The 26,993-nt window shown below is 40.0% G+C and overlaps 1 pseudogene; it reads left to right on the forward strand.

Moving 5' to 3' along the window:
- The first annotated feature begins 19,836 nt into the window (after nucleotides 1–19,836).
- LOC134615573 (non-muscle caldesmon-like) overlaps nucleotides 19,837–26,993 on the forward strand; it is a 31,422-nt pseudogene continuing 24,265 nt past the window's right edge.

Here is a 26,993-nt window from a genome sequence, read left to right on the forward strand (position 1 = left end):
TGGGTACTGGATTTGAGTGATTCTGTGTGATTTGTACAAAATAATAAATAAGTAATAATAGCACTACTGGGGTGAAGATCGTGGGTTCATAGCAGAGTGCGTGAAAAGAGGAAGTCTGAGAGAAGAGAGTGTGTGTGTGTCTGGCAGGAAGTGAACAACTTTGCATGCCCATAAAAGGAACTGGCTGATGTGTGTAGTGTGCAACCAGAGAGAGAGAGACGTGTTAAAAATCTAGGTAGAGGAAGAGAATGAATGTCTTAAGAAATAGTAATGAAAATGATATTAAATAAGTGTTTTAGTGTGTTAATACAGGTGCCCATGGACTTACTCAACCTCAAAACATGAGTACAGCGGCAAAAGGATAGATTAACAGAATTGGGACGACAAACAGGCCAGCCTTTGGCTTAAAAATTTTACAGCTTGACCTCTCATTCTGTCCTTATCCAGAGAAGAAGCTTAAAGGACAGTCAATCTCCTGATGAAGACAGAAGACAGATAGAACACCGTGGACTTGAAGAGTTAACAGCAGGCAAAAGACAGTGCAACTGACCTAAAACGCTGAAGGGTCAAGCAGCAGCATGCATGAATACCACTGATGGAACATGCGCTTTGAATTACAAGCTGGGAACTTAACCAGTGACATGACTGTTTGAAGGCACTGGACGTGATATTTGCCATGCTGGGAGTTAACCTAGAAGAAAAGACTGAAAAGATCAAGAGAGAAGAATCAGAGAAGAAGAAACAACTGAGTTGGGCCTGTGTTTGCTGGAGATTTGAAGGCCACACAGGAAATTGTGAGAAGAGGGACAGGGACCAGTGAGAGGTCAAGCCGGACCAGTGAGAGTGAGAGTGTATGGGGAATTGGATTGAAAATTGAGGCTGAACTGGTGGAGGTTTAGAAATGTCCAGAGCATCATAACAGAAAGGTAAATTTAAAAAAAAAAAAAGAGAGAGAGAGAAAGAAAGAAATACATAAACTAATAATTACATGAATGAATAGAAAACACACATACACAAATTGTTACATGTGAAATTATTTTTGGAGAGAATCAGAAGTGAGATAGTTTGAATCCACAGCTCAGTGCAAAGATGCATGAATTAAACCTGATTATAAAAAACACATCGAGGCAACGAAGACACGCTTACACTCATGAATGTGAATACATGACTTAAACTGGTGTTTCTGCCCGGAGAGAGAGATGTGTGTTGTTTAAGCAGTGATGATAATAATGAAAATGTCTTAGTTTTGTCACTTTTAGGTGAGAAGCAGACCTGGATCAATTTTCCACATGCAGCAGTCAGAAGAAAGTTATAGGTTAACATCACTGGAAACGTTCAGGCCAAGTTTCTGGCTGAATTGTTTACAGCGCCATGTGTCCCTAAACCTGATAAGCGAGCTCTCACTCCTGGCTGAAGACAAGGAATGCAGTTCCAAAGAGCAATAACATGGCAGTTAACGAGAGACAGTGGAGAATGCAGGACAAAGCGGAAAGAGAACTGTCTGGTATTGGACTGTTGAAGTGGGAGAGGACAACGGAGTGAGAGGAGTAGGTGAGAACACAGAGGAATGCTGTTATTTAATGTGGGAAATCAAAATTTGGGTTAGCAAACCTGGGAAAAAGAAAACTGACTGCTTAAGTGGGAAAATTGTGAAGGAGTCTGAAACACTGCAAAAAGAAACATATACAAAATCACACACACAAACAGAAAATCTATTAACCTTACTAACACTTACAAATACAAGAGAGCTCATGAAGATTAGACAGCATCTTGAGCATGTGAGTCTGTTTATCATCTTGTCCAAGTCGCTTAGTGTGATGAAAAAGTGATACAAAGACCATTGGACTAATAGCAAAGTAGTTAAAAAATGAACTGGCTGAACAGTTCCTTTTTTGAACAATTATAGCAGAGAAATGTGTAGGAAAGGCAGCTTTGAGAACATGCCCTGGTGGATCTGCAGCTCCAGTGCACAGACATCAATTAAATCTGGCTAATAACACACACACATGCAATGAAAATCAGCTTGCTATCTTTCATCAGTGTTAAAATAGTGTGAATTTAACACACTTAAACCCTGAAGTTGAGGAATAACTCAGGGAAGTTCCATGACAATAGAGTGATTTTTGTGAAAAGGAAAGAGTGATTAAAGCTTAAAGTAGTTTTTAGAATAGTGAATTAGAAGTGCTCTTGTACAGATTGATCAAAACAAGTGATTACTCTAGAAAGAAAATTAAAAAATAATTAAATAATGTGGTAATGTTTAAATATGTATTTCTCTTGTCACGGCAACTTCTTGAGATATGTATAGCCCAGCTAGAAAAAAAGAGCAGTGGAAAGTAGGTTTTTTTTGGTGTATGATGTAAACAATTTGGTCATTTCTTTTTTTGTGTGTGTGTTTAAAGGAAGATGTGGACAAATAAGATTATCTGTTGTCGTTTAACTTGGCCAATCAGCAATGAGCTCCCAGCGACCCTTGCTGTTGACCTTGATCACATGATTTTCTGTAGTTGCCATTTCGTTCCTGTTCACACAATGCCATGTGCCAGAGAAACTAATGTTCCCGGAGTCGAATTGCTAGGAGTTAAAAGCAAGTCTGCTGCAGTTGTTTTTGGTCGTTCAGAGTTTCACCCTGTCATCGGTGAGTAAGAAAAGTGGGGAAAACCGAATTTGTTAAGGATAAAAGGGCAGACTTAACGGGACGGAAAGTCCGCTAGTCGCTAAGCTAACAGCTAGCGCTCACACTAGCAGAATTGAATGTGTTTCTGTGTGTGAAATGGCTAGTGACTGCAACCATATTACGTTTAAGAAAAAAAAAAAAGGAAAGAAACAAAAACAAAAGAAATGGTCCTAATCAGTTTTATGTGTAACAATTTAATTCAATTGTAAGCCGATTCTTGTATTTTCAGTTGTGTTCTTTGAGTTGTTTATAATGTACAAGTCTGGTGAGCTACTGTGAGCTGCCGACTGCAGCTACAGTGTTAACTCTAGAAGCTGTGTTTTTGTGAACATTGTCAACCCTTCAGGTTGATAAAATTATAGCTCACCTAAGAGGATATGATGCTACAGTGATATAATTTTGTTGTGCAACAGAGCTAGCTGAATTAAGATATAGAGTTACACTGATACTTATTGTTCATTCTGAATGTTCTAAGTAAGTGTGGCTGTTTCACAACGGTGTATGTGACTATATGGACCTGTGACCTGTTTATAGGTCAGGTTTTTTTGTTATCTGGTAAAAGGATGACTCGACAGACGGACCCAGTCTGAAGCAAGCCCCATCAAGGAGCAGTGATTCCACAGTTCCAGTTAACTGGATGGCGAGCCAACCCAAAAGTGAATAGGATTTGCTGAGGTTTTATTGAAGCCAAAGTTTCGTTCCCATTGAAGCTTCAGATACCTGCAGGACTACGAACTTTCTTCCTTCATCGGAGTGTGGTAGGACAAACGTTAAACAAACTGAACGGGCCCCAACGATCCACCAGTTACCAGACATTATTCACTCATACAATTGACTCAGAGAAAGCTGTATGCGCGCACTTTTATTTAGTTTGTTATTTTGGGGGAAATATTTTGTATTTTATTTTATTGCTTTCATTACATTTGTTTGCAGCTGCTGTGTGTCAAATATAACAAATTTGTGAACAGTCTACTGTGGTGTGGCCCCTCCTTATTGATGTTTATACCTTGGGCTCCTGCCGATCCTAGATTTTCTGATACTGGCTAGTGGGAGTTCAGTCATTCGTAATAATAATTTGTAAGTTGGGTTACATATGACTCAGTATGCAAATTAGTTGAATGACTGGGGACAGGAAAAGAAAAAGAAGAACTGAAGTTTCCTGTCTGACTGTATGAGTGAAGCTTGCACTAAAAGAGACACTGTGACTGTGTGAGAAGAAAGGCTTCGTAACATACAGGATAATTAAATGAAGTGGTTAGGTCTGTGACTAAGTGCAGTAGTCCAGATTTGGAAAAGAAATTTAGAATTTAGTGATGATAGGTTGTTATAACGTCTTTAGAAAGGGCTTAATGAGAATATCAATGGTGTGCAAAACTGTGTGGCTTTTAACAAGATTTTCTGTGTATTTAGCAGGTGAAATTATGTCAGTTGACCTCAGATTGTCAGGACGCTGAAGAACCTGAGGCCACTGAAATGTGATGTGGGGAAAATGAACAGAGGGAGTGATTTTAAGTCTGATTTCAGACTATGTAAGTATTAATTAAAACAAGAGTGGGGCAAAACCTTTGTGGCCCTGAAGTTCTAATCCCAACAACATATTGATAGATTAACAAGCAAAACTTTTCTCTGATTAAGAGTTTCAGGGTTGTTGTTTTAGTGGTGGGTTGATTCTGACAGTTAGGTTTGGGTTGTTTTCTTATTTTAATAGAGGGAGTTTTATTAAACATGGACATGTCTATAATGGGCCTTTAAAGTTGTAACAGTGCACTTAGAGAAAACCTGTCAGGTGATTATGTTTTGTGTTTGGATGAGCTACTAATCAGCTCTCTTTTTCTCATTTTTGCTCTAAGCAGGCCTGCAAGATTGAATTAACAGCGCTGTAAAAATGTTCGGGAGAACAGATTTAAGGTGAGCTTTTCCAGATTACAATGGGCTGAGGAAAAGGCTACCTGTGGGGACCTGATCAGGTTGTAAGTCCCTGTCTAAAAGGATTGCAGCGAGTCAATCCAGTCCAAGAGCATAAAGAACTCTTTTTCTAAAAAACAAAAAACAAAACAAAATAAAACAAATGAATGAGCTCATGTTGCTGAGGGTGGAGAGTCTGATTATTTGCGTGGGAGTCTCGACTATCAGCAATATCTCGTGTGAATGCGTGTGAGTGAATGTGTGTGAATGGACTGTGACTGGACTGACGATGTGGACTAAAGGTTGGACAGACTTGACACTGACATAAAGACTGGACCAAGGTTAGGATGTATAAATGTTGACAAACAATTCACCACGCTGGCAAGAGAAAGGGGATGCTTTGCTTTGTTTTGCTTTTGCCATGAGCAGGAGGAGCGGAAGACTTAATTCTGGGGCTGCTAATTTTGGGTTGCTGAGGTTTGCTTTAAGGAAATTCTGTTTTATTGACTGGGTTTAGATTATGGTAGTACATTATTGTTGGGAAAATGCCAAATGCTAAAGGGGAGAAAATTTTTGATATAACTCATGTTATATTAACCAAAGCAGGCCACTGTAGAAGTCAATCAACTTTTATAGAGGAAAACAGTTAGAACCAAAGCAAAATTTAGAAATTATATAGGGGATTGGTAGACTTGTTACATTAAAAATGTAAGTTATGGAATAACAAAATGACTGGTACAAGTGGCTGAGGTTTTTTCCGTTTAAAATAGTAAATTATTAAGAAGAGAACAATTGGTAAGGGTCTGTGATACTTGCTGGCACTGGAGAAAGACAGGAGCAAAGTAAGGAAAGCAAACTCATTTTGGTTAGCTCTGATAAATTCAAATTAAAAAGTACCATGACACTCAGAGGATCAATGTGAAATTAAAATACGGGAAATTTTCCATGAAGCACATGACTGATAACTGTTCTAAGTTTTCTTTCTTATAGCGCAGATTGGATCACAGTGAAAGAAGGACAGCGAGAAAACTGAGTATGAAATGTGAAGTTCAGGTTAACACACAGGTTTTGTTTCTAGGAAGTTCCAAGGATGCAGGCTCTGGATGGAGCCAGGAGTTCAAAAGATTTGACATGGTGATTAAATTGATTTTATTGCTTAAACACAGGTTTGCAGGCCGGGAGACACATAAAATATGTAAAAAAAAAAAAGGGGGGGGGGGGGGGGATTTTGGGTTTAATTTGAAATAAGGGGCTTTATGATCATTTTATGACTTTTTGGGTGTTTGATCATTTAGCTACGGTAAAACTCATGCATATTAATTGAAAGTGTTTGTTTTCTCCTTGATCTCTTTTTATTAGAATAAGCAGTTATAATAATTTTCTTATACATATTGCAAAGTGTGCTCATAAAGAGTTGTTAAGCACTCAGCCCTAAGAAGGTCAAAAGCTTCGTTCAGCATGACTGTCTGAAGTGATATATTGCAGGGATGGCGTGGAGTGTAGTGAATGAATGCATAACATGCTTACATACACAAACATCACATAGATTTATTTTCTAGGGTAAAGGTGGAACACATTTTGCTTTGTCTTTGCTTAGCAACTAGTGATGCAGAAGGTGTTAAAGATAAGCATGCCATGAATAAGTCAACAGGAAATGTGTGGGGGTGAGACGGTTGAAACAAAAATGTTGCAGATAATGGAAACCTGTCTAACTGTCATTAACTGTAACTTTTGCATGTTATGTAGCTGCTTGAAGCAAAAAAGGGGCGTAAACCCTGATAGACAAAAAATTTGGAGTGTGCTTTCTAGCGGAGATTTATGCTGATATGGTGATGGTGTATATCTTACCCTGGGTGTGTTTAATAAAATTAAAAGTGTTGCTCACACACATAAAGAACATTGAGATTAAGTAAATTAAGATTAAGTAAAGATTAAGTAAAGTTAATATAAAGGATAGAGCCCAGAACATGATATTTTGAACCAACTTTGAATAATTAAGGGAACAATAGATGAACACAGTAGATTATTGAGGTGTAGCAGAGAGAGGCGTTTTGTTTTCTATCCTTTACAGGAGAAGATTCCAGAACCAGAGCGAAACCACTGAGGGGTTGGCGAGAATCCAGAAGCCAACCATCAGAAAGGGGGACTCAAAAGAAGCACAGAGAATCGCCCAGTTTCAGACAATTTGTTGTTTAGATTGAATAGTTTGTAGGATTTCTATGTTATGTAAATTGCCCAAACACAGTGTTCAGGCTGGATATGCGCTACCCGTTAAAGGGGGCGAAGAAACCAGGACTAAGTTTTAAAGATGAAACGGGTTAACTCTATAGAGGATGTTTCCAAAGATAATAATCTGGGACCTTTTACCAGAAAAAGTTAATTGTATCTGTTTGGAGTTTACAGTGAGCACTGAGGGAAGTCAGAAGTGGGTTTAAATTGGGATTCTGGGTAGAAAAAGGGGGTGTAGGAAGTAGATTTAGGACATTTCACAGGTGCTGTCTTAGAGCTTGATTTATTTGTTGTGTATAGACGTAATTATGACAAAATAATAAGGAAACACTGAAAACATACAACCCGTTGAGGGGACAGATAGGGTTGGGCAATTGAAAGGTTTCATTTTGTTTAGCATAATCTCTTGTTATATTTTAGCCTTTTAACATGCAAGTAAACTTAATGAGATAAATTAGGAATTATGTCGTGTTTCTTAGGAAACACGAAAAGGGGGAGAACTGTCATGTAATTAATATATTCTTAGTGCTTATTTTCTGATTATATTGTTTTATGTACTTGTAAGGTTTGTAAAGCAAGGCCACTTTTGACTCATAAACTAAGTGCTCAGCCAGACTGAAAACAGGAAGTTAGTGTAGAGCTATACAAGCATATAAATAAAAACAGGAAACCAGACAAAAAGAGGAACTAGGAACATGAAACTATGTGTGACGTGTAAAGGACCAAAATAACACCTATATGAGACACATTTTAAATTCTAATGTTAGAGATCCTGCAACTGGCGTTGGGCTGTGCAGGGCTCTCTCTTCCGGAAGATGATTGAATAAAGAATTATAAAAGTTTTGACCACTCTGAGTCGGGTTTCTCTGTTCTATCATGGGGATCAAAGAATCAGGTTTTAATAACCTTCTCAAAGGCTATTGGCAAGTCCCCTTAACCAAGCGTGCTTCTACCATTTCAGCGTTCGTAACGCCCGACACCTTTTTGCAGTACACTAGTGATGGGATTTCCGGCTCTTTTTTAGAGAACCGGCTCTTTCGGCTCGGCTCACTAAAAAGAGCGGGCTCTTTCGGCTCCGAATTGGCTCTTCAGGTTGTTTTGTTGCTTTAATTAATTTATTATTAACAACAATATAAAATTATGCAGAAAAGGAATTACTAATGTAAAAAAAAAGTGGTTTTATTTATATATGTTTATATATAAATATATGTGGTGGCCACTATAGACAAAACACGTACAAACTCCAAAACACATTGCTAGCGTTAACTGCACTTCCAAAACAGAGTTACCTAGATCACTTAAATTACACAATTGAAAGCATATGTGTATTGTTTGTGTACTTATACACAAGCACTCATATATATTCAAATAATTTAAAAAAAAAAAAGTTCATTTACCTGTTACTACCACACACCAAATCCGGTCGTTGGTACTTGATGGCTTGTGTAGCCACTATGTAACAAAAGCTCAACACTGCGCCTAGCATTCTGGAGCACTTCTGTTGTCTTTTGTACGTGTTTTGGAGTTTTTATGTGCTTCTGAGTTTTTACGTGTTTTGGAGTTTGTACGTGCTTCGGAGTTTGTACGTGCTATGGAGTTTTTATGTGTTTTGGAGTTTTTACGTGTTTTGGAGTTTGTACGTGCTTCAGGGTTTGTACGTGCTTCAGAGTTCGTACGTGTTTTGAAGTTTGTACGTGCTTTGTCTCTAGGGGCCACCGTAAATATACTTTTATTTATTCACTCCACATAAAATGTAATAAATAAATCATATAATACAAAAACCAACTATTCACATTTCAACTTTTAACTACTTAAATTTTCAGCTTTTTCCTTTTAAACAAATTTAAAATGAAACAACACAAAACACTGCAAACCACAACACAATTAAATATAAATTAAAATATGAAAACAAGAAGAAGGTACACATTCTCTGTCATATGGGCCTGCATGAATAAACTCTCTGAATCCTTCTCCAAAAAGTTGATTCTGTTCATCTGCATGTAGCGTTTTGTGGGAGAAACGTTTCGTCACTCATCCAAGTGACTTCTTCAGTCTCAGCTGACTGCAGGTTTCCCCAATCTTATAAACAGTACATTTGCATAATGACTGAAACCAGCCCACTGAAGGAACAATGGGCTGGGAGGTCAGTTCCTTAATCTTAATTATGCAGATTCTCATGACCATTGATCAACAACCACTGACCAAAACCCACTGATCAAAGACCACTGATCAATGGCCATGAGTACCATTCACAGAGAGTTGGGGAATGGCTGCAATCACAGCATTGTCAGATGGCGAAAGATGAGAAGACCCTGAGTAAATGTGGTTATCCCAGCTTGACTTTTGTCAAAGATGGAAAGACAACTAAAGAAAGCTCCAGTCGATCCAGGAGAGAACGGCAACCGCTGCCCAAGCGAAAACCTGTAGTGATCCTGTATGTGTCAGGAGTATCGGAGCAGTTGAGACGCATTTTTTTCTAAACACCGGGTCTCTGTAGTTTTTAAACCCCAAAACATGCTGCGCCAAAAACTGGTCCACCCCAAGGATCAGGTCCCCCGACACAATTAGAGTAACATAGTGTACGCTGTTAAGTGCCAGGAGGATTGCCAGGATTTATACATCAGGGAAACCAAACAATGATGAAGGATGAAGACTCGGAGGCTGGACCAGACGAGGATGAAGACTCGGAGGCTGGACCAGACGAGGGTGATGGCGCTGCAGGCGGCGGCGTGGAAGCCGGAGACGGTGGCGCTGCAGGCGGAGGCGTGGAAGCTGGAGACGGTGGCGCTGCAGGCCGAGGCGTGGAAGCCGGAGGCGGTGGCGCTGCAGGTGGCGGAGTGGAAGCCAGAGGCGGTGGCGCTGCAGGTGGCGGCGTGGAAGCCGGAGACGGAGGCGCTGCAGGCGACGGCGTGACAGCCGTAGGTGGTGGCGCTGCAGGCGACGGCGTGACAGCTGCAGGTGGTGGCGCTGCCGGCTGGACGGATCCCTTGGACCCTCCAGCGACGACAGGAGACAACGGCCGGAGCGGTCCCTCGGACCCTCCAGCGACGACAGGAGACAATGGCCGGAGCGGTCCCTTGGACCCTCCAGCGGAGACAGGAGACGAAGGCCGGAGCGGTCCCTTGGACCCTCCAGCGACGACAGGAGACAATGGCCGGAGCGGTCCCTCGGACCCTCCAGCGGAGACAGGAGACGAAGGCCGGAGCGGTCCCACGGACCCTCCAGCGGGGGCCAAAACAAAGCCAGCAGGCATGGAGTCCTTCGGCTGACATAAAGGCAACTGGCGCTGCACTGAGCACTGGCTCTGCCCAGGCAACGCTGACATGGTGCAGTTCTCAGGGGGCTGCTTAAACTTCAGGGGTCCAGAATCAGCTGGGGACTGAGACCTAGCCTCTGGGGAAGCCCTGGAGTGGCAAACTGTGCCAACAGCGGCTAAACCATGAAAAGCACCCTGAGTAGAAATTAGATTACCTCCCTGCATGGAGTAAATGAGTGAAACTGGTGACACAGGAGCCTGAGCTACGGGTAGCGGTGACACAGGAGGCACTGGAGACTGAGCTCCAGGTGAGACTGAAGACTGAACTAAGGGCGAGTGAACGGCTGATACTGGAAACAGAGCTGACGGTGGCTGCTGGGCAGCTAGCTGAGCCGAAGGCAGCCGAGCAGGCGATAAGCAGTTCTTACTGCTATCTGCCGCACAAAACACCCCCTGAACGAACCGTCACATAGTCCGAAAAAGAAAAAGAGTCCTCACTCACCACAGTCGGTGATTCAGAAGTCCCAAAGTCCGACTGTGGGGTGACGCGCCGGCGGCGCGATCGGCGTTTCCTCCCCGCCGACGGCTCCAACAGGCCGGGCAAAACCACATCCGGCGGGTCGGGCAGCGAGGCAGTCGTGGCTGAGAGAAGGTGTGGTGTGTGCTGCAGAAAGGCCTGCATGGTCAGGGGAAGTGAGCCAAGCAGCCACAGAAGGCCAGAGAAGAGCCGCTGTAGGCATGTTTCTACAGCGCGACGAAGCTCCTCCGGGGGGTGTTCTAACCACAGCCCGAGGAGAATCTCCACATTGTAGATAATGTCGTCCCAGAGCTCCTCGGACGGATTTACTGCTGCTGGGTCCATGGTGGCTGGTTCGTACTGTCACATCCGGTGTGGCAGACGTGTGGAGTTGAAGATAGGACCCAAAATGCGGCAGCTCTGGTGCAGGTGAGTATTTATTGAACAGGAGTAGATACAAACAGAAATGGCGGGTGGACATGAAACTGGAAAACCTAAACTGGGCAAAACTAACAAAACAAACCAGAACAAAGATGCAGGGAGGAATGGGGAAAATACACAGAGAGACGGACGGAGAGATGCAGGAAGACCGAGGGGAACAACACAGACGAACCAGCAACGAGGACGGGTGAACACACACTATAAATACACACCAGTAATCAGGGGATGGGAAACAGGAGGGAAACACACCTGGGAGACATAACAGCTGACGAGGCAGGGGAAACGTAAACAGAACACACTGACATAAGACAGGGACCTTCAAAGTAAAACAGAATCAACTTTTTGGAGATTTACTTTCCTGAATGATTGAGAATGCATCAAGACGTTTTTGAATCCTTTATCATCTGCAACTGAAAATAGTTGTGGATGATTACTATACCTTTCTAATGTGACGCTGTTGTCCATGGCTCTCTTTCTCTGTCTCTCCCTCCTGCTCTGTTCCTGTGCTACTGCGAGTGTAACTACCGCCCCTCCCCCCTCTTCCCAGCGCAAGCACAAGGCTCGCATGTGAAGTGAAGCAGAAAAAAAGTCCGAGAGAGAGGGTGAGAGAAAGAAAAAAAAAACCCACGGCTCGCGATAAGGAGCCGGCTCGTGTCGTTCACGTCAAAGATCCGGCTCTAAGAGCCGTTTCGTTCGCGACCGACACTGTACACAGTACACTGTCATGGCATTTGGGATGTGTAATGCACCTGCGACGTTCCAGAGGTTGGTGACTAAGGTCCTCTATGGCCTCTCCAACTGTAGTGCTTACCTAGATGACTTGGTAATATACACTAGAACATGGTCAGACCATTTGTGCACTCTGCGCCAAGTATTCCACCGTTTAGCTCAGGCCTCTTTAACCCTCAATCTAGCTAAATGTGAATTTGCTAAGGCCACAGTGTCGTACTTGGGCAGAGAGGTGGGACGCGGGCAAGTGCAACCTCTTAACGCCAAGGTTGCAGTAATTATGGAGTATCCCGCGCCTACCACCCAGCGGGAGTTGCGCAGATTCCTGGGAATGGTGGGTTATTACAGGAACTTCTGCAAAAACTTCTCCTCCGTAGTCCAGCCATTGACCAACCTACTGAGTCCTAAGGTTTATTTCCTATGGTCTGGTGAGTGTCAGGATGCCTTTGAAAGTGCAAAAGCCCTCCTATGCCACACTCCTGTGTTAACTGCACCCGACTTGACGCGTCCATTCAAGTTAGAGGTTGATGCCAGTGCTGTTGGGGCTGGGGCAGTACTGTTGCAAGAAGACTTGCAGGGATTGGACCATCCCATTTGTTACTTCTCCCACAAGTTTAACAAGCATCAGGTAAATTACTCCGTCATTGAAAAGGAGACATTGGCCTTGTTGCTAGCTCTTCAGCACTTCCATGTGTACTTGGGGTCTGGCACATTACCCGTTGTAGTGTACACTGATCATAATCCACTTGTATTTCTTGCCCGAATGTTTAACCACAATCAACGACTCATGCGATAGGCCTTGCTGCTGCAAGAGTACAACTTGGAGATTTGGCATATAAAAGGATCAGAAAATGTACGAGCTGATGGCATCTCCCGGTTGTGAGTATGACTTGTTTTGTTGTCTGTCACGAATATTGAAATCTGTGTATACAAAACGTAGTCTTTTATTTTAAGGGGAGGGGTGTTACAGCCCTGGGCCATGGAGGAAGTGAGACTGCCCTTTTGTTTATGCAAATCCAAGTGTGCTAGGACTCGTGGATGACTGGCTGCTGGGAGTCCTGTGCCAGCCTTCTTTTATGCAGATCAAAGTGTGCCAGACCACGCGGATGATTGGCTGCCTGGAGATCCCATGACACTCCAAGACCAACTGACTGGCTGAATGTCTGCACCTGGGAGTATAAAAAGGCTGAAGATTCTTCACACTGTGGGGAACTGCTGCTCTGAAGTGAACATGCAGTGTCCTCCTTGTCTGCCTAGCATTTGAACTGTGTTTGTAAACCCTGATATACAGCTGACCTTAGTTTTATTAGAGTCTTGTGTTTGCTGGCTCACCTTAGTTAACCCTTAGCTTTTATTCTTGCCTGTTCTTTTCTTTGTGTATTAATTGTTTGCCCGGTGGTCTGTTGAACAGCCCTGTCGGTTTTCAGTTTAATGTTTGCAATAAAACCCCTCATTTACTCTGATTTTGTGAGAGGGCTTGTGTATGTTTCTCCCCACCTGTCGCCTAGCAGAGGGGGTCGTAACAATGGGTTCAAATTGCTTTTAATAATACTAAAAGAAAGAGTGATATTAAAAGCAAATATTTAAGTACACTTTAAATAATAATCAGTTTTCTAAAATGCAGCACATGGATTGCCCCCATAAATACAACTCTTACTGTTTTCTGCCATTACTTGTTTCCCCAAAGAGAAAGAAAAAACCCACAGTGCCACAGTAACCTCATCAGTGAGAAATACAACAGGTTGAAATAAACCAGAAAAATTTTATTGTTAGGGTTCATGTCTAAAAGAAACCAGATCACAGAGCTATGATCTGGTTTCTCGGCCAATATTTTAGGTTGATGAGAGATGAGGGGAAATAGCAGTGTGTGTGTGTGAGAGAGAGAGAGAGTGTGTGTATAGGTGGGTGGTTGGGGAGGGGTGTTTCAAATTGAATGCAAACCTTTCTAAATCAATGCCTTTTAAACTAACCTGCCTGTGTTTTTTCCACCCTGTAAGTTATCTGAAGGTTGCCCTGCAGATGAGTTCTTATTTTCCACTCTCTCCCTGTGGCAAATTTTATGAATGCCTCATTCTATCATTACTCTGGAACAAACACTTATTCTTGAGATGCCTTTTTTTTCCTTTCATCTCTGACAAGCTGGAGTAACAGACTTTCTTGGATTAACTGTTGAATGCTTCTTGTTGATGTCACTCACCTTGAATCCATTCCCTCATCTGTCTGGATCAGACCAGCAGCGGCTGGTTTCCTGCTCGTGACGTCGTCTTTATGGGGCAGCTGGCAACGTTTACTGCAGTGTGAAAGACTGATGAGGAGTTGGGGCCAGTAGTTGAGGACTGAGCTGCAACCTTAAGGCAAAACTCAGACGGAAATTCTCAGATTGTTTGGTGATGTTTGAAGAACTGTTAAAAAGCTAAAACAAACACCACCAAAACAAATCTGTATTTCACTTTGTTTAATTCCACCATGAACCAGATGCAAATGCTTGAAAGTGGTCAGAAAAATAGCACTATTCTAACTGGAACAAATCCTCTATAAGACCCAACCACACACACCGTTTTTTTTACATGCAGGCTTTGCTTTCAATATGCCACTTTCTTTTGTTTTTCAGTGTCTCCTAATGGGTAGCTCAGAGTATGCAATTTTTATATTTCCCCTATAATGACTTTAAAGGTGCACTGTGGAGGAATTCTGGCCCCCTATTCTTTTCAGGACTGTTTTAACTGAAACACATTGCAGGGTTTTTGAGCAAGGTCATGCCAAATGATTTTATTGTCCTTTTGAAAAACCTAAGCGTGCTTGAGTTTCAGGGCATGAACTGACAGTTGATCTTTCTCTTTCAGGATGTTCTGGCAGGGAGCAGAATTCATGGTTACATCAATTACAAAGGAGCCCTAGCATGCTATAATCACCATGTCTGACTGTTGGTATGATGATCTTTTTATGAAACGCTGTGTTAGCTTCAAGTCAGATCTAACAGGACTCAAATCTTTCAAAAAATTTCACCTTTTGTGTCATTAGCGCATTTTGCATCTTATCTTTGTCTACTCTCAGAATTTATTTATGCTACTAGCCTAACCAGTAGCACTTATCACTTGCCCTAAGAACAACTTTGAGAATATGTAAGCAAATTTATTGTGGATCCATAACGGTACTGTAGCGCCATCTACTGACCTAACAAGGGATTACTTCATTACAGTGTGTGCATGGGTTGTGTGTTTAAAGATACAAGCCACATTATGCTTTGACTAATTTAATCACAAAGGAAAAACATGGGGAGAAAATGCTAAATCATTCTTGGCTGTTTAGTTAAATGAAAAGAAATCTACACATCTAAAATGATCCCACCTTAAGGCAACTAAGCTCCCCTGTCTTGATTGAATTACGCCACAGTGATGACGACATTATTAGGGTTCTTCTTTTTCCATTGCACTTTTCTAAGAAAGAATAGTGTGCCAACAGAGTATCACACAATATTTTCAGACTAACCTTGTTATCACCTCCTCCTGGCTTGGTAGTGGTTCCACAATAAAAGCTACCCTGAGGTTTGTCACCTGTTTTTTTTTTTTTTTTTTTTAATGTGAAGTCTCAGCAGAAGCTAATGTCTGAAATACATTAACAGTAAATACATCTATGTTATGCTGATATATATTTAAGCTAAAATTCAAAGCATTATCTTAGAATCCTATAAATCCTGTAGTCTGTGTGAAGGCAATTTTTATTCAGTGTAAGATCACTACGTAAAAGGATAGTCATGAAATACAGTGAATGACTGCTGAAGGAATATGACAATAAAGACAGGGTTTAGTTCCATGAAAATACAAGGGATGCTAACTTTGTTACTTTAGTCTAAATCTGAAAAATACAATGGAATTTAAAGCTTTAACTGAGACTAATCAACTGTTTAAAGAAATAATGGTTGCCATGAAGAAAGCTTGAAGTTCACAGTTACTGTAGCAGCACTGCATGTGTTGGGTTTTACTACTCTAAAACTAAAACTCTTCCTTTGGGGAAATACTGGAAACAGTGTCGAAGCTGGCGGTCGGGGTGGTGTCTCTGTCCACCACCATCAACCTCATACTGAGTCGTACAAGAGTCAGGCTGAGTTAAGTGCTGTGGGAGTGTTGCCGTGGTAACGGTTCTGTGGAGTGTTTGTGAGTGTTTCAAGCTCCCACGGGATTCAGGGGGCGGGCAAGTAAGAAACTGTGTGTGTGTGTACATGTGTGTGTGTGTGTGTGTGTGTGTGTGTGTGTGTACATGTGTGTTTGTGTGGTTATGTATGTGTGTGTGTAAATGAGTGCTGGCTGGAAATGCCTGGGTGACCTAATGCACATCTGTGTTGTTGGAATGATAGACAGAGAGCGTTTAAAAGTCTAAAAGTCTCCTCCGTGCAGAGGAGCAGAACAGCAACTTTAATCGAGGCATTAAAAAAATCAAATTTAGGACAAAACATCAAGCAAACAAACAGCATGTGTGTTATCGGGCCCCAATGCTCTGACACTGGGGATGTGACTAAGGTTATCGTGCCCCCTCCAGCAGCTGCTCATGTTCTAACCTGCCATATCTTATTAATAACCTGCAGAACAGTAACCAGATCCAACCAACTCATTAGTTCTTCAGCCTCATTCTCAAGCTGTTCTACATTTTCTCAATGCCAGAAAGAGCTTTATCTCTGAGTTGAAGTTTTACTCATTTCATCTCACTTATCTAGTGTGTTTATTATTCTTATCCAGCTCTTTCCTATTATCATACTATTCATTTTACTTTCAGAAATGTAATTAAAAAGCACCAAGTCCCATTATAGGAAAAAGTAGTTCAGTATTCTTACACCTTAATCCTTCCAGGTCTTGCATTACTTTTAAATTTGTTGCTTTGAAGTTTTGAAATGGTAGTCCACAACCATTTGTTTGTTTGTTTTTACACACAGCAGGTCTATCGGTCTCACAGTCCAAAACCACCCAACCCAAAGGGTCTAGGTCAGGGACACAATTTTTCACTTTGTTTTGTATCAGGAAGCATTTCACCTCAAGTTGGTAAAAATAGATCTGTAGCTGGAATAGGTTCCATCTGCCCCGAGACCCTGAAACATATAAGAAGAAGTGGATGGATGGATGGATGGATGGATGGATGGCTTATTATGAATCAGTTTCATGATCTACAGACTTTCACTACAGCAAATGTGGTGGCAGAATTATAATGTCCGCTAAAAGACATACATTTGTTAAAAAAATTTTTTGTGAAAAGCAACATTAGTTATTTCAAATTTGAATGGTGATTCAGATTGCCTTATTCATGTGCTTCAAATTTAAGCAATTGACAGACCAATCTCTAAACTTTCTCTAATTAAAAAAATTATTGAAAGAGTAGTTGTAAAACAGCAAAGTGGCTGTCTGCAGAGGAATGGTTTCTTTGCAGAATTTCAGTCAGGATTAAAAATTCATTACAGAAACAGCGCTTATGACAGTTACTAATGACCTACTAATGTTTGCTGACAGTGAACTCATCTCTGTGATTATCCTCGTAGACCAGCGTTTGATACTATTGACCACAATGTTTCATTACAGAGATTAGAACACATTGTACATATTATTTGTATTGGGCTGTAGAGCTTTGAATCATTTCTATCTAATAGGGTCCAATTTGTTCATGTAAATGGGGATTCTTATTCATACACTAAGGTTGATTATGGAGTTCTACAGGGATCTGTGCTAGGTCTAATTCTATTTATATTATGCATGCTTCCCCTGGGCAGTATCACTCAGTGGCATATAGTATAGTATACATTTTCATTGCTGCCCATATGATACACAGCTGTATCTTTCCATGAAGCCAGATGAGACATGCCAGTTAGTTAAACTGCTGAAATGTCTTGATTACATAAAGACCTGGATGACCTCTAATTTCCTGCTTGTGAATTCAGATAGAACTGAAGTTCTTGTACCCAAAAATCCTAGAAACATAGTGTCTAATCAAATATTTATCCTGGTTATCTTGACCTGCAGTAACATTGTAAGGAATCGAGTTATTTTTGACCAGGACATGTTCTTCAGTGCCCATATTAAACAAACAAACAAAAATATTAGTAAAATTGTCCTGTCTCAGAATGATACTGAAAAACTAGTTCATACATTTATTACTTCTATGCTTAACTATTGTAATTTTTTATTTTATTTTCAGGTTGTTCTAAAGGTCACTGAAAAGCCTTCAGCTAGAGCAAGAGTATTGACAGAGTCTAGAAACAGAGAGCATAGTTTGCCAATACTGGCTTCTCTTCATTGGTCCCCTGTTAAATCTGAATTGGATTTAAAATCCTTCCCATCACATACAAGCTCATGAATAATCAGGCCCCACCTTATCTTAAAGACCTCATATTCCCATTTCATTCAAATAGTATATGTTTCACTTCACTCTCAGACTATTGGTTTACTTGGCTCCAAGGGTATATAAAAGTACAATTGGAGGCAGAGTTGGGATTTCCAGTTAGGATTCCAGAGACAGACAACTTCTCTACTTTTAAGATTTGGCCTAAAACTTTCCTTCTTGACAAACCATATAGTTAGTTCTGGATCAGGTGATCTTGATTCCTCCCTTAGTTAAGCTACAATAGGTTTAAGGCTGCTGGGGACTTCCCATGATACATTAAGTGTTTCTTCTTCACTCAGATTTTTATCACTATGTGTTTACACACCACTTTGCATTTAGTTACTATTAATCTCTGGCTCTCTTCCACAGCATATCTGTTATTCTGTCTCCCTCACTCCCTTATTTTATGAACTACCTATACTATAAAGTGCCTTGAGGTGACTGTTGTTGTAATTTGGAACTAAACTGAACTGAATAGAAAATCACTGTCCAGATAAATCCTTAGCTGTCGAGTGGTAAGGGTTGCTTTGAGAGAACTCAGTGAAAGCCAAGCAGTGACGTTGACGTGTTGCTTTGATTTACAACAGCTGGTTTTGTAATGGCCCTCCTAATCATCCATTAAACATGAACATTTTCAGTATGCACTTATGCTTCTTTTTGTTACAAGTCAGGGAAGGTTTTTGTTTTGCTTTTGTATTATTTTTTTTCTTTTTTGAGACTTTGACCTTTGAACTAAGATTACTTTGACAGCCCTACCCTCCTGTCTATGCTTTCTGCCAATGAGAGATTAGACATGACAGCCAGCGGTGCCAGTGGTGCAAAAACATCATTATAGTCCCTAGCGAATTCTTAACTCACATATATTTTTATATACTGCATTTAAACTGAGAACTTAAAATGTAATTGATTGAAACAACAATTCAATCTTATCAAATCCAAAAAACTTCCTTAAAACTGACAGGTTCCGAGCTCTGACTGAGCTACTCTCACTGGTGTTAAGCAGTTCCAGGCAGGACTGTGAGCACTAAAGATCACAGAGACATTTCCAGTTGTTTTTGCTGTGCTACATGGAAGAGAACAGAAAAGTGACAGCTCATCAATTACCAAAAGTCAACATGACCTTTAACCTTTAGAGCACATGCTGAAGGAATCTGTTAAAAAGTGTGATACCAGTGCTTTTTAGTCTGTTTTACTTGCAGTGGCTGACATAAATCACTTAGCAGCTCAGGCTCTGTGGATTTTGAATGAGAGATATTGACTGGTAACGAGTGTGTGAATATTCTCAGGTAGTGTAAAGAAAATGTACTTTTTCATTAGAAAACAACATAAGAAGTATAAATTTGTGAATTATTAACAGTCTGAAGTGTTACTAAATGAATATAAGTAATAATTAAATAAAAGAAAACACACAGTTACATGCATATAGTATTGTTACCAGTTCAGTGTTATGATATCATCTCACTTTCCCCCTTGGGAAAGTCACATGACATTTGTTAGGGCAAGAGGAGGTGGAGGGGGTTAAAGTGCCTCAATGAAAACCACATGGGGGGAGGAGAGACCTGAGACCAGAAAGAGAGAGGGGGGGGAGGGGGGAGGGAGAGACAGAAAGAGAGAGAGGTCCACTTGAGCTAGTAAGATAGAAGAAAAAACAGCTGTAGAGGAGGTCTAAGAGTACACCAAACTCAGAAGCAGGACTGAATCCAGGACCACGGACCAGGAGCGACCCAGTTCACCATGTCAGACTCCATCAGAAGAAGAAGCTCCAGCAGGCAGCTTCTGCAGAACCTCATCAGGTCAGTGGGAAATGTTTTTTTGGTCACAGATTCTTCACCTGCACAATAAAATGAGTAGATACATAATGACACATCAGCCAAAACAGTGGAAGAATGGAAATGCATATTTAAATGCTAGCAATAAACTTAAGATAAGTGCATATCTAGCAGATATTAAAAACCTATGAGTACAGCTAAAATTTCGATCAGCCATACTTTGAAGCAAGATACATTTTTGAACGTGCAATATTTGTAATACATCTTATATTATGATCATATGACCATATTGTTTGTAACCAAGCGTCATCTGTATTGGCTGTAATGTACAAATTGAAAAACAGTAAAAATGAAGAGATGAACTGATTACAGCAGAAAAGCAGCATGGCTTTTTTATGTTTCAATTTCAACTTAGTCCCCAAAGAAAGTTCATTTTGTAGCCAGATTACACATCGAAAACACAGGCAAGTGTACCACTGACTGTATGCATAATGTACATAGATGAAAGTGCAAAAGTGCTGCAAATTAAGGGCATAATAGGCTGAGGCAGGTGTCATTAAACATGTGCACCAAAAGGACATCTTTCACTAATCTTAATTAACCCTAGCGTTGGGGAAATTTGCTGGTCTTTATGCAGTTTTAAATAGAGAAAAAAACAGTGAGCAATATTTGTAAGTATCATTAACAATACAATTTATTCAAATTCTAAGAAGGCTTTTAAAACTAAAAGCTGTCCTTTCTACTTTATCTTTAATATGCAATTGTATGCATGCAGGTCTCGCTCTCAGATTGCATGTTTGACCTCCACCAATCAGAAGATAGAGCAGTAGCCTCTATATTGCTTAAAAGGCAAAATTTGGGGCAAACACAAAACATTAAATCTTTTATCATATCCGTAAAATGCAAATGAATTGTTATACTTCTGAATAACCTTGTCTTCTACTTCCCACTCGATTTTGGCAGCTTGGTGACGAGTCTGTTAAAATCTGAATAAATCAAACTAAAACACTGAAAATGAGGATGACAACGAAATGTGGTTTAAATTATGTACTTGAAGATTGGTGATGTGGGTTTTTGAAAATCAAGACATTTCATCCTCATGACTTCAGCATTACAATGGAGTACTTGGCAAATAACATGAAGCTGTGACTGTTTGTTCAAATGATGTGAGTGAAAAGCTTATAACAAAGCAGTCCAGTATCGTTGTTTTGTACATGTCACCTCACCCCTGTTTAGGTTTATTGCAACCAGTTTGCACCACATTTATCTGAATCGTATTTCACGTCCTACTGAAATTGTGTATACTTCTAAACCAGAAATGTGGGAACGGAGAAATTAAAATGTATAGTTTAGTAGTTTTAGTGTTAAACAAAATAAGACAAAGTATTCTTCTTTTTTCTAAAGAAAACGTAAAGAAGTGTCTTCTGCTGATTAGCTGTTAACCACTGTTTTGGAGCATGACCTGACAAGTTACCAAGAATTAAACAGAAGTTTGTAAAATGAGTTCTAAACAGTTTCTGCAGCTCCTCCTTTAAAACAATGGAGGTAATTGCTCAATTTAAGTTAGTTTTATCATCACAATGATTTTTAATTCAACCAGCCATTTGTTGTTTTCTGTTCTCTATTTGCCTAATTTGGCCATTTACAGCAATCTACTCTAATTTTTCACCTCTAATAGGCACAGGACCCTGAATCAGTGATACAATCATTGTCTCTGTATTTCTTGTTTCCTCCATGAGTGTTGGAACATTGCTATGTGACTACACTCAAAATGACACTAGGCTGAGTTCAATGGCTTCCTTTATAGCTGCAACTTCCTTAATGTCTATGACATCATCTGGCTGACTCCTGAACCCCCTCCTGCTCTACTACATACACACACACATACACGCACACACACACACACACACACACAAAGAAAATCCCGTTCTGCTGGCCTCCATTGCCTCATTGTGTAAATGGTGGAAAAAATTATGCTAATCAGACAGACATCCTCCGTAATTTTATGGTTATTAACATTGTGTTAAATACCCCAGCAGACCCCAAGGATACCGTGTAGTTCAGACCACTCTGCAGAGACAATACATTGTCTGAGCATGTGAAGAAAATGCAACAATACAAAACTGTGCTTTTTGGCAGATCACACAAACAGTTTCACACTGCCAGACTGATTTGTTATTGCATCTAAAAGCAGTCGTGTAGAATGCAACAAGTCAGCAGACAAGCCAGCTGTTGGTCAGTTTTTTGTCCACTGTTTTGTGTGCATAGATTAAGTGCTGCTGATGTTATACCACACATTGCATGGATTGATTGTGTGGATCATCCACCAATCGAAACATTGGTGAATCCATCCCTGACTCTGCCAGTGCCAAAGTATCCTTGGGCAAGGTACTGAACTCATTGTTCAATACAGCTACCCCAGTGGACCATATGGGACTATGTGTGTGTGTGAATGTTATAAAGCACTGTATGAATGTGTGTGATTGGTGAATGAGATTTCTAGTAAGAAAATACTTTGAGTGCTCAAATGAGTACAAAGGCATGACATTTGCCAGTATTAACATTTGACAGAAACCATAAAGTTCAACTCACCTTAAACAAAGTGATGTGACTCTATAAACCTCACCACACAAATATGCGGTTTATACAGCCGCAATACTGCCTAATCAACTTCCAGAGAGGTACATAATTATTATTTACTCAAAGGAAGCAATTACTTGAGGACATAGTGTCAGTGGGATGTCATCTAATTTTAGATCACATCACAAACCATAAAAATTAAAGACTATGTGAGAGTACTATATTTACAGTTTGGCCAACATATGTAAAATTGCAATTATTTCATGCGTTAATTTACATTTTTTACAGGAATTGATAAGACTACATTTGCCTTTGCACAGAAATAATAATTCAGCAAGTATGATCAACTAATTCTGAAATTTAACCTGACACAGTTTTTTATACCACTTCCTGAACATAGCTTTTAGATAAGCAAACAGTGTGTGTGTTAGGAAGCAGGTAGGCTGTCCTTGAGGCAACAAATTATGCCAAACAGATAACAAGCTATCATTTTCCAAAAGGCTCCAATACATTTGCATAGCCCTCCCAAAAAGTTGATTCTGTTCTTCTGGATGTTGCGTTTTCAGTTTGAGAAACATTAGGTCACTTCGTTTAGTGACTTCTTCTGGAGAAGAGTTCGAGACTCCTACATTTTTAATCTGTTCAGGTTAGCAGTTCAGCTGCCATTTTTGTTTTTGGAGCCAGAAGTTTATGTAACAAATCTGGATGAGAGGTTAGCAGTTGTCAGAAAATGCTAGTTAGCTTGTTACCATCGTGTATTCAAAAACTGCATAGGTGCTAATTAGTTATAAGCAACATCCAATCAAAATACTTTTGATACGTTTCTGAGTGCATTGTACCTCACAATAGGTCATATTATTTGTCAGATAATTTCATTCAAAATGCTCCAAAAGGCACCAACAGAAACATCAAACATCAGTAAGCGAATAGCCAACACATATGGACATATAAAGATTTCATGCTTCTTCCCCTTGTTACATTTCATGCAGTAGTGATGAGGTCCAGACAATCAAACCTGATCTCCAATTGACCCATCACCACCCACTCTCTCTCTCCCCATAGCCTGACTGCAAAGCCAAAACAGCCCTGTCACACATCAAATCAGTTTACAGCAAACTTAAGACAGACTTGGCAACATGACTCCTACATCTCTAGTGAGTACAATCTTATGTAGGTCACTTTCCCACATAACAACCACAGCATGTTTGACTCAGAACTTATGGTCAGCGTCCTCACCAAAAGTCTTAAGCAATGATATTTTCTTCAGTTGCTTATTAAAAACTTTCACAAAGATTTTATCCACAGATGAGCTGATTTATATTTAAGCCTTTTGCATTGCATTGCACTGGCAAATTTTCTGCATGTTTTATGTATTCCTTCAATTAGAACCAACACGATCACACTTTTGCCTTTCTTTGTTCCTGCTGTTCTTGTTCAGTTTTATGAAACGTCAGAAAAAAATTTATTTCAAAATGAGACACTAAAAATAAAGTAATGTATTTTGAAGACTCAATACTAGCTTTTTGACTGCTGTCATGAGCCAATAGTGATTATATGTGGACAAGAGTCAAGAATGATAAGTTAGCAGCTAATGCTAGCTTTAATAGCAAACTAAATCCATAAACTAGATAATATCCCTTTTTTAAAAAAAATAATAATAAAAATCTGACAAACAAACCAAACCAATTATTTGCACCAGGATGTAAATGTGATATTTAATGTTATATAGTCATATTTTAACATAGCGTTGAATCGACTACCTCACTATTAAACTTACACCCATCATCACAGACTAACAATTTCCAAAACAAGTTAGTGTGGAATAAATTCCAAATGTTTGACAAGGTTTGTATCGCTTCACAAAACCACATCCCCTCCAAATGGGATTTGGAGAGGGGTGTTTTTCCAAACAATGCAACTCTCCTGTAGTATTTCTCTCTCTGGTTGCTTTGTTGATAATTTGATGTGATATATAGGTGATATGCATCATTCATCAAGCTAATCATGTAATGATGTGTATACTATACTACAACATGGACATTAGCGTTACCATCCCATTCCAGAGAAAGAAATCAAAGCTGAATAGTTGAATGTTTACACACAGTGCTAAAACTTAATCATTTATTGGCTTTTTTTAAATGCTTCCAGAGTATTTATTTTAAGCCCAATGTCTCTTGTTGCATGCCAGAAATAAAGAATATGCAACAATGTTGTTATGTTTCCAAACAGAAGCAATTAAAGTGATGAATTCGCTGCCATTGTGGCTGTTAAAACTGTATCCAAATTGTAATGAGCTGACATTTTCCTTCAAAACAATGACATCACACTCCAAAGACCCTTTCTGTACACAATAGAAAGTCCAGAGATTTAGGTGATGTCAAACTCCCAGCCAGTCAGATGAATAAATATTTCCGAGGTTTTGCTCATTCCAATTTCCAGACAAGACTTTATCCAGACCTCGAGTAGTATGACAAGATGGAGCATTAAGGTCTCTCTCTGTCCTCTGTCCTGCTTCTCCTCCATATCTTGACCTCCTCCTCCACCTCCTCACTCTCCTTCTCTCTGTTTTTCTCTCGAGATTGAAATTAAGTGAAAAAGCACAGCAGCTGGCTCAAACTCCACCAGATGTTTTTGGACAATAAAAGGAGTTATTGTTATCAGGTCACACCCACTGGAAGCTAAAACCAATCGGGCAAATGAACTAATGAGCTTTTGATGGAAAAGAACTCGTTCTTTCCAGTGAATTTTAAATTATGTGTGAAAAACTCATCATGCATAGACTTTTCCATAGGTTCATTTCAACATTGTACCAGATAAATAGCAAATGTGCATAACATAGACTGGGTGCCAGCGTGGCTGCTCACTGCTAATAAGGTCAGTTTAGTTTTTCATTTCTTACAACTTTCAATCCTCACTATATCATCCTGGGTTTGGCCTCTTAGACTAAACTAAAGGAAATTTTAGTTCAGTGACATCTTTGTAGCACCCTGTGTACAAAGCAAGTTCTGAAAAGATTTTTTCCCCGAGTTCTAAGAGCATCCACAGAGCCCCAACCTCATTTCAATTCAACAGCTTTGGGATGAGTTGGAGCAATGCAGGCATTATTGCTCAACATCAGTGCTCTCGTGGAAATACTGAACCAAAACACTGGCTTTCAGAGCAGCATATTTCCTGGCAGAGTAACCTTCTAAACAATCACATGTTGTTCTAATATTTACAGTAGGTGTCCACAAACTCAGAACAATGTAGCAAATCTGGAAGGTCGGGGAACCTTGGGCAGTTATATGGGCACACACTGAGGGGAAGCCAACTTTATCATCTCTTCAACAGCATAAAAGTCCACCAACAGTAATTACATGAAAACTATGAGAAGAATTTTACAACTACTTATGGCTTTTTTTTTCAAAGACACTTTTTGGAAATGTATGTATGTATGTATGTATGTATAAATTAATGAAGAATAAATATCCATTTAGAGTTAATATATCCATCCATCCATGTCCTTGCGCTTATCCAGTCAGGGCTGGATAAGCTACATATAGCTCTTTAAAAGGTCTTTTCTAAAATGTATAATATTGCATTTGCAGTATACACTGTGTGTCCTGTAAGTGTCTTGATTTTTGTGCGAACTGCAGGGTGACAGCACAGCGGAGCCAGGAGGATGCTGAAGAGATTGAGCGGGAGAGAAGGAGAAGAGCCAGGGAAAAGCAGAGAGGAGAGAGGAGCCCCTCCTGGCTTGAGCCCACCCAACAGAACCACCACACACAAAACACAGAGTAAGTAATGTTGTACCACACATTGTTTGTCAGGCCTTCCAGCTTCTTATACAGCTTCTTACAGCTTTTGCTACGTAAATATCAACAAGTCTGTCTAGAAACAGAAAATATAAAAGTATGTAATATATATATATTTTTTTAACGTGCTGTGATTAGGTCAGAGCGACACAGGTGAGCATAATTTTTCTCATCACATAGCAAATAACCTTTTATCTTAGGCTTAAGTTGAGTTTTTTATAATCTTCCACCCAAAGAAATGTAACAGAACTGTAAAAGGATATGTATCCATCCATCCAGACATCCACTTACAAACCTCACCAACCTCACAAGGCTAACAGAGGCATAGGGAGAATCACACAGAAAAGCCCCAGCCAACCAGAAGGTTCAAACCAGAACGTTATGTTAAAGTAAACAATGAAACATTAAATTATTTTTTGAACTTTCAGTTGTATGACATGACAAAGACTTTTAAAAAATATGTTTTAATGCTTAGAGAGGCTGTACTTTCATTAAACACAAGGACAGCTTGTGCTCTGTGAACAATTCACAGTAATAAATTGATAAACTTAAAACAACAAGAATTCACATCACAAACTTTGCAAAATGTCCAAGTTAAAGACTCTTCTAATGAGTTGCATGCATGTTTAGTCTTTATGCAGCAGTTTATAAAACTTAGGAATGTTAAATCAAGTGAAGCTAGGATTAGTACACCAATAAGACAACCAAGAAGAATATTTAATTTGCTTGGATT

Source organism: Pelmatolapia mariae, linkage group LG1 (genome assembly GCF_036321145.2).
Source record: "Pelmatolapia mariae isolate MD_Pm_ZW linkage group LG1, Pm_UMD_F_2, whole genome shotgun sequence".
Taxonomy (NCBI): domain Eukaryota; kingdom Metazoa; phylum Chordata; class Actinopteri; order Cichliformes; family Cichlidae; genus Pelmatolapia; species Pelmatolapia mariae.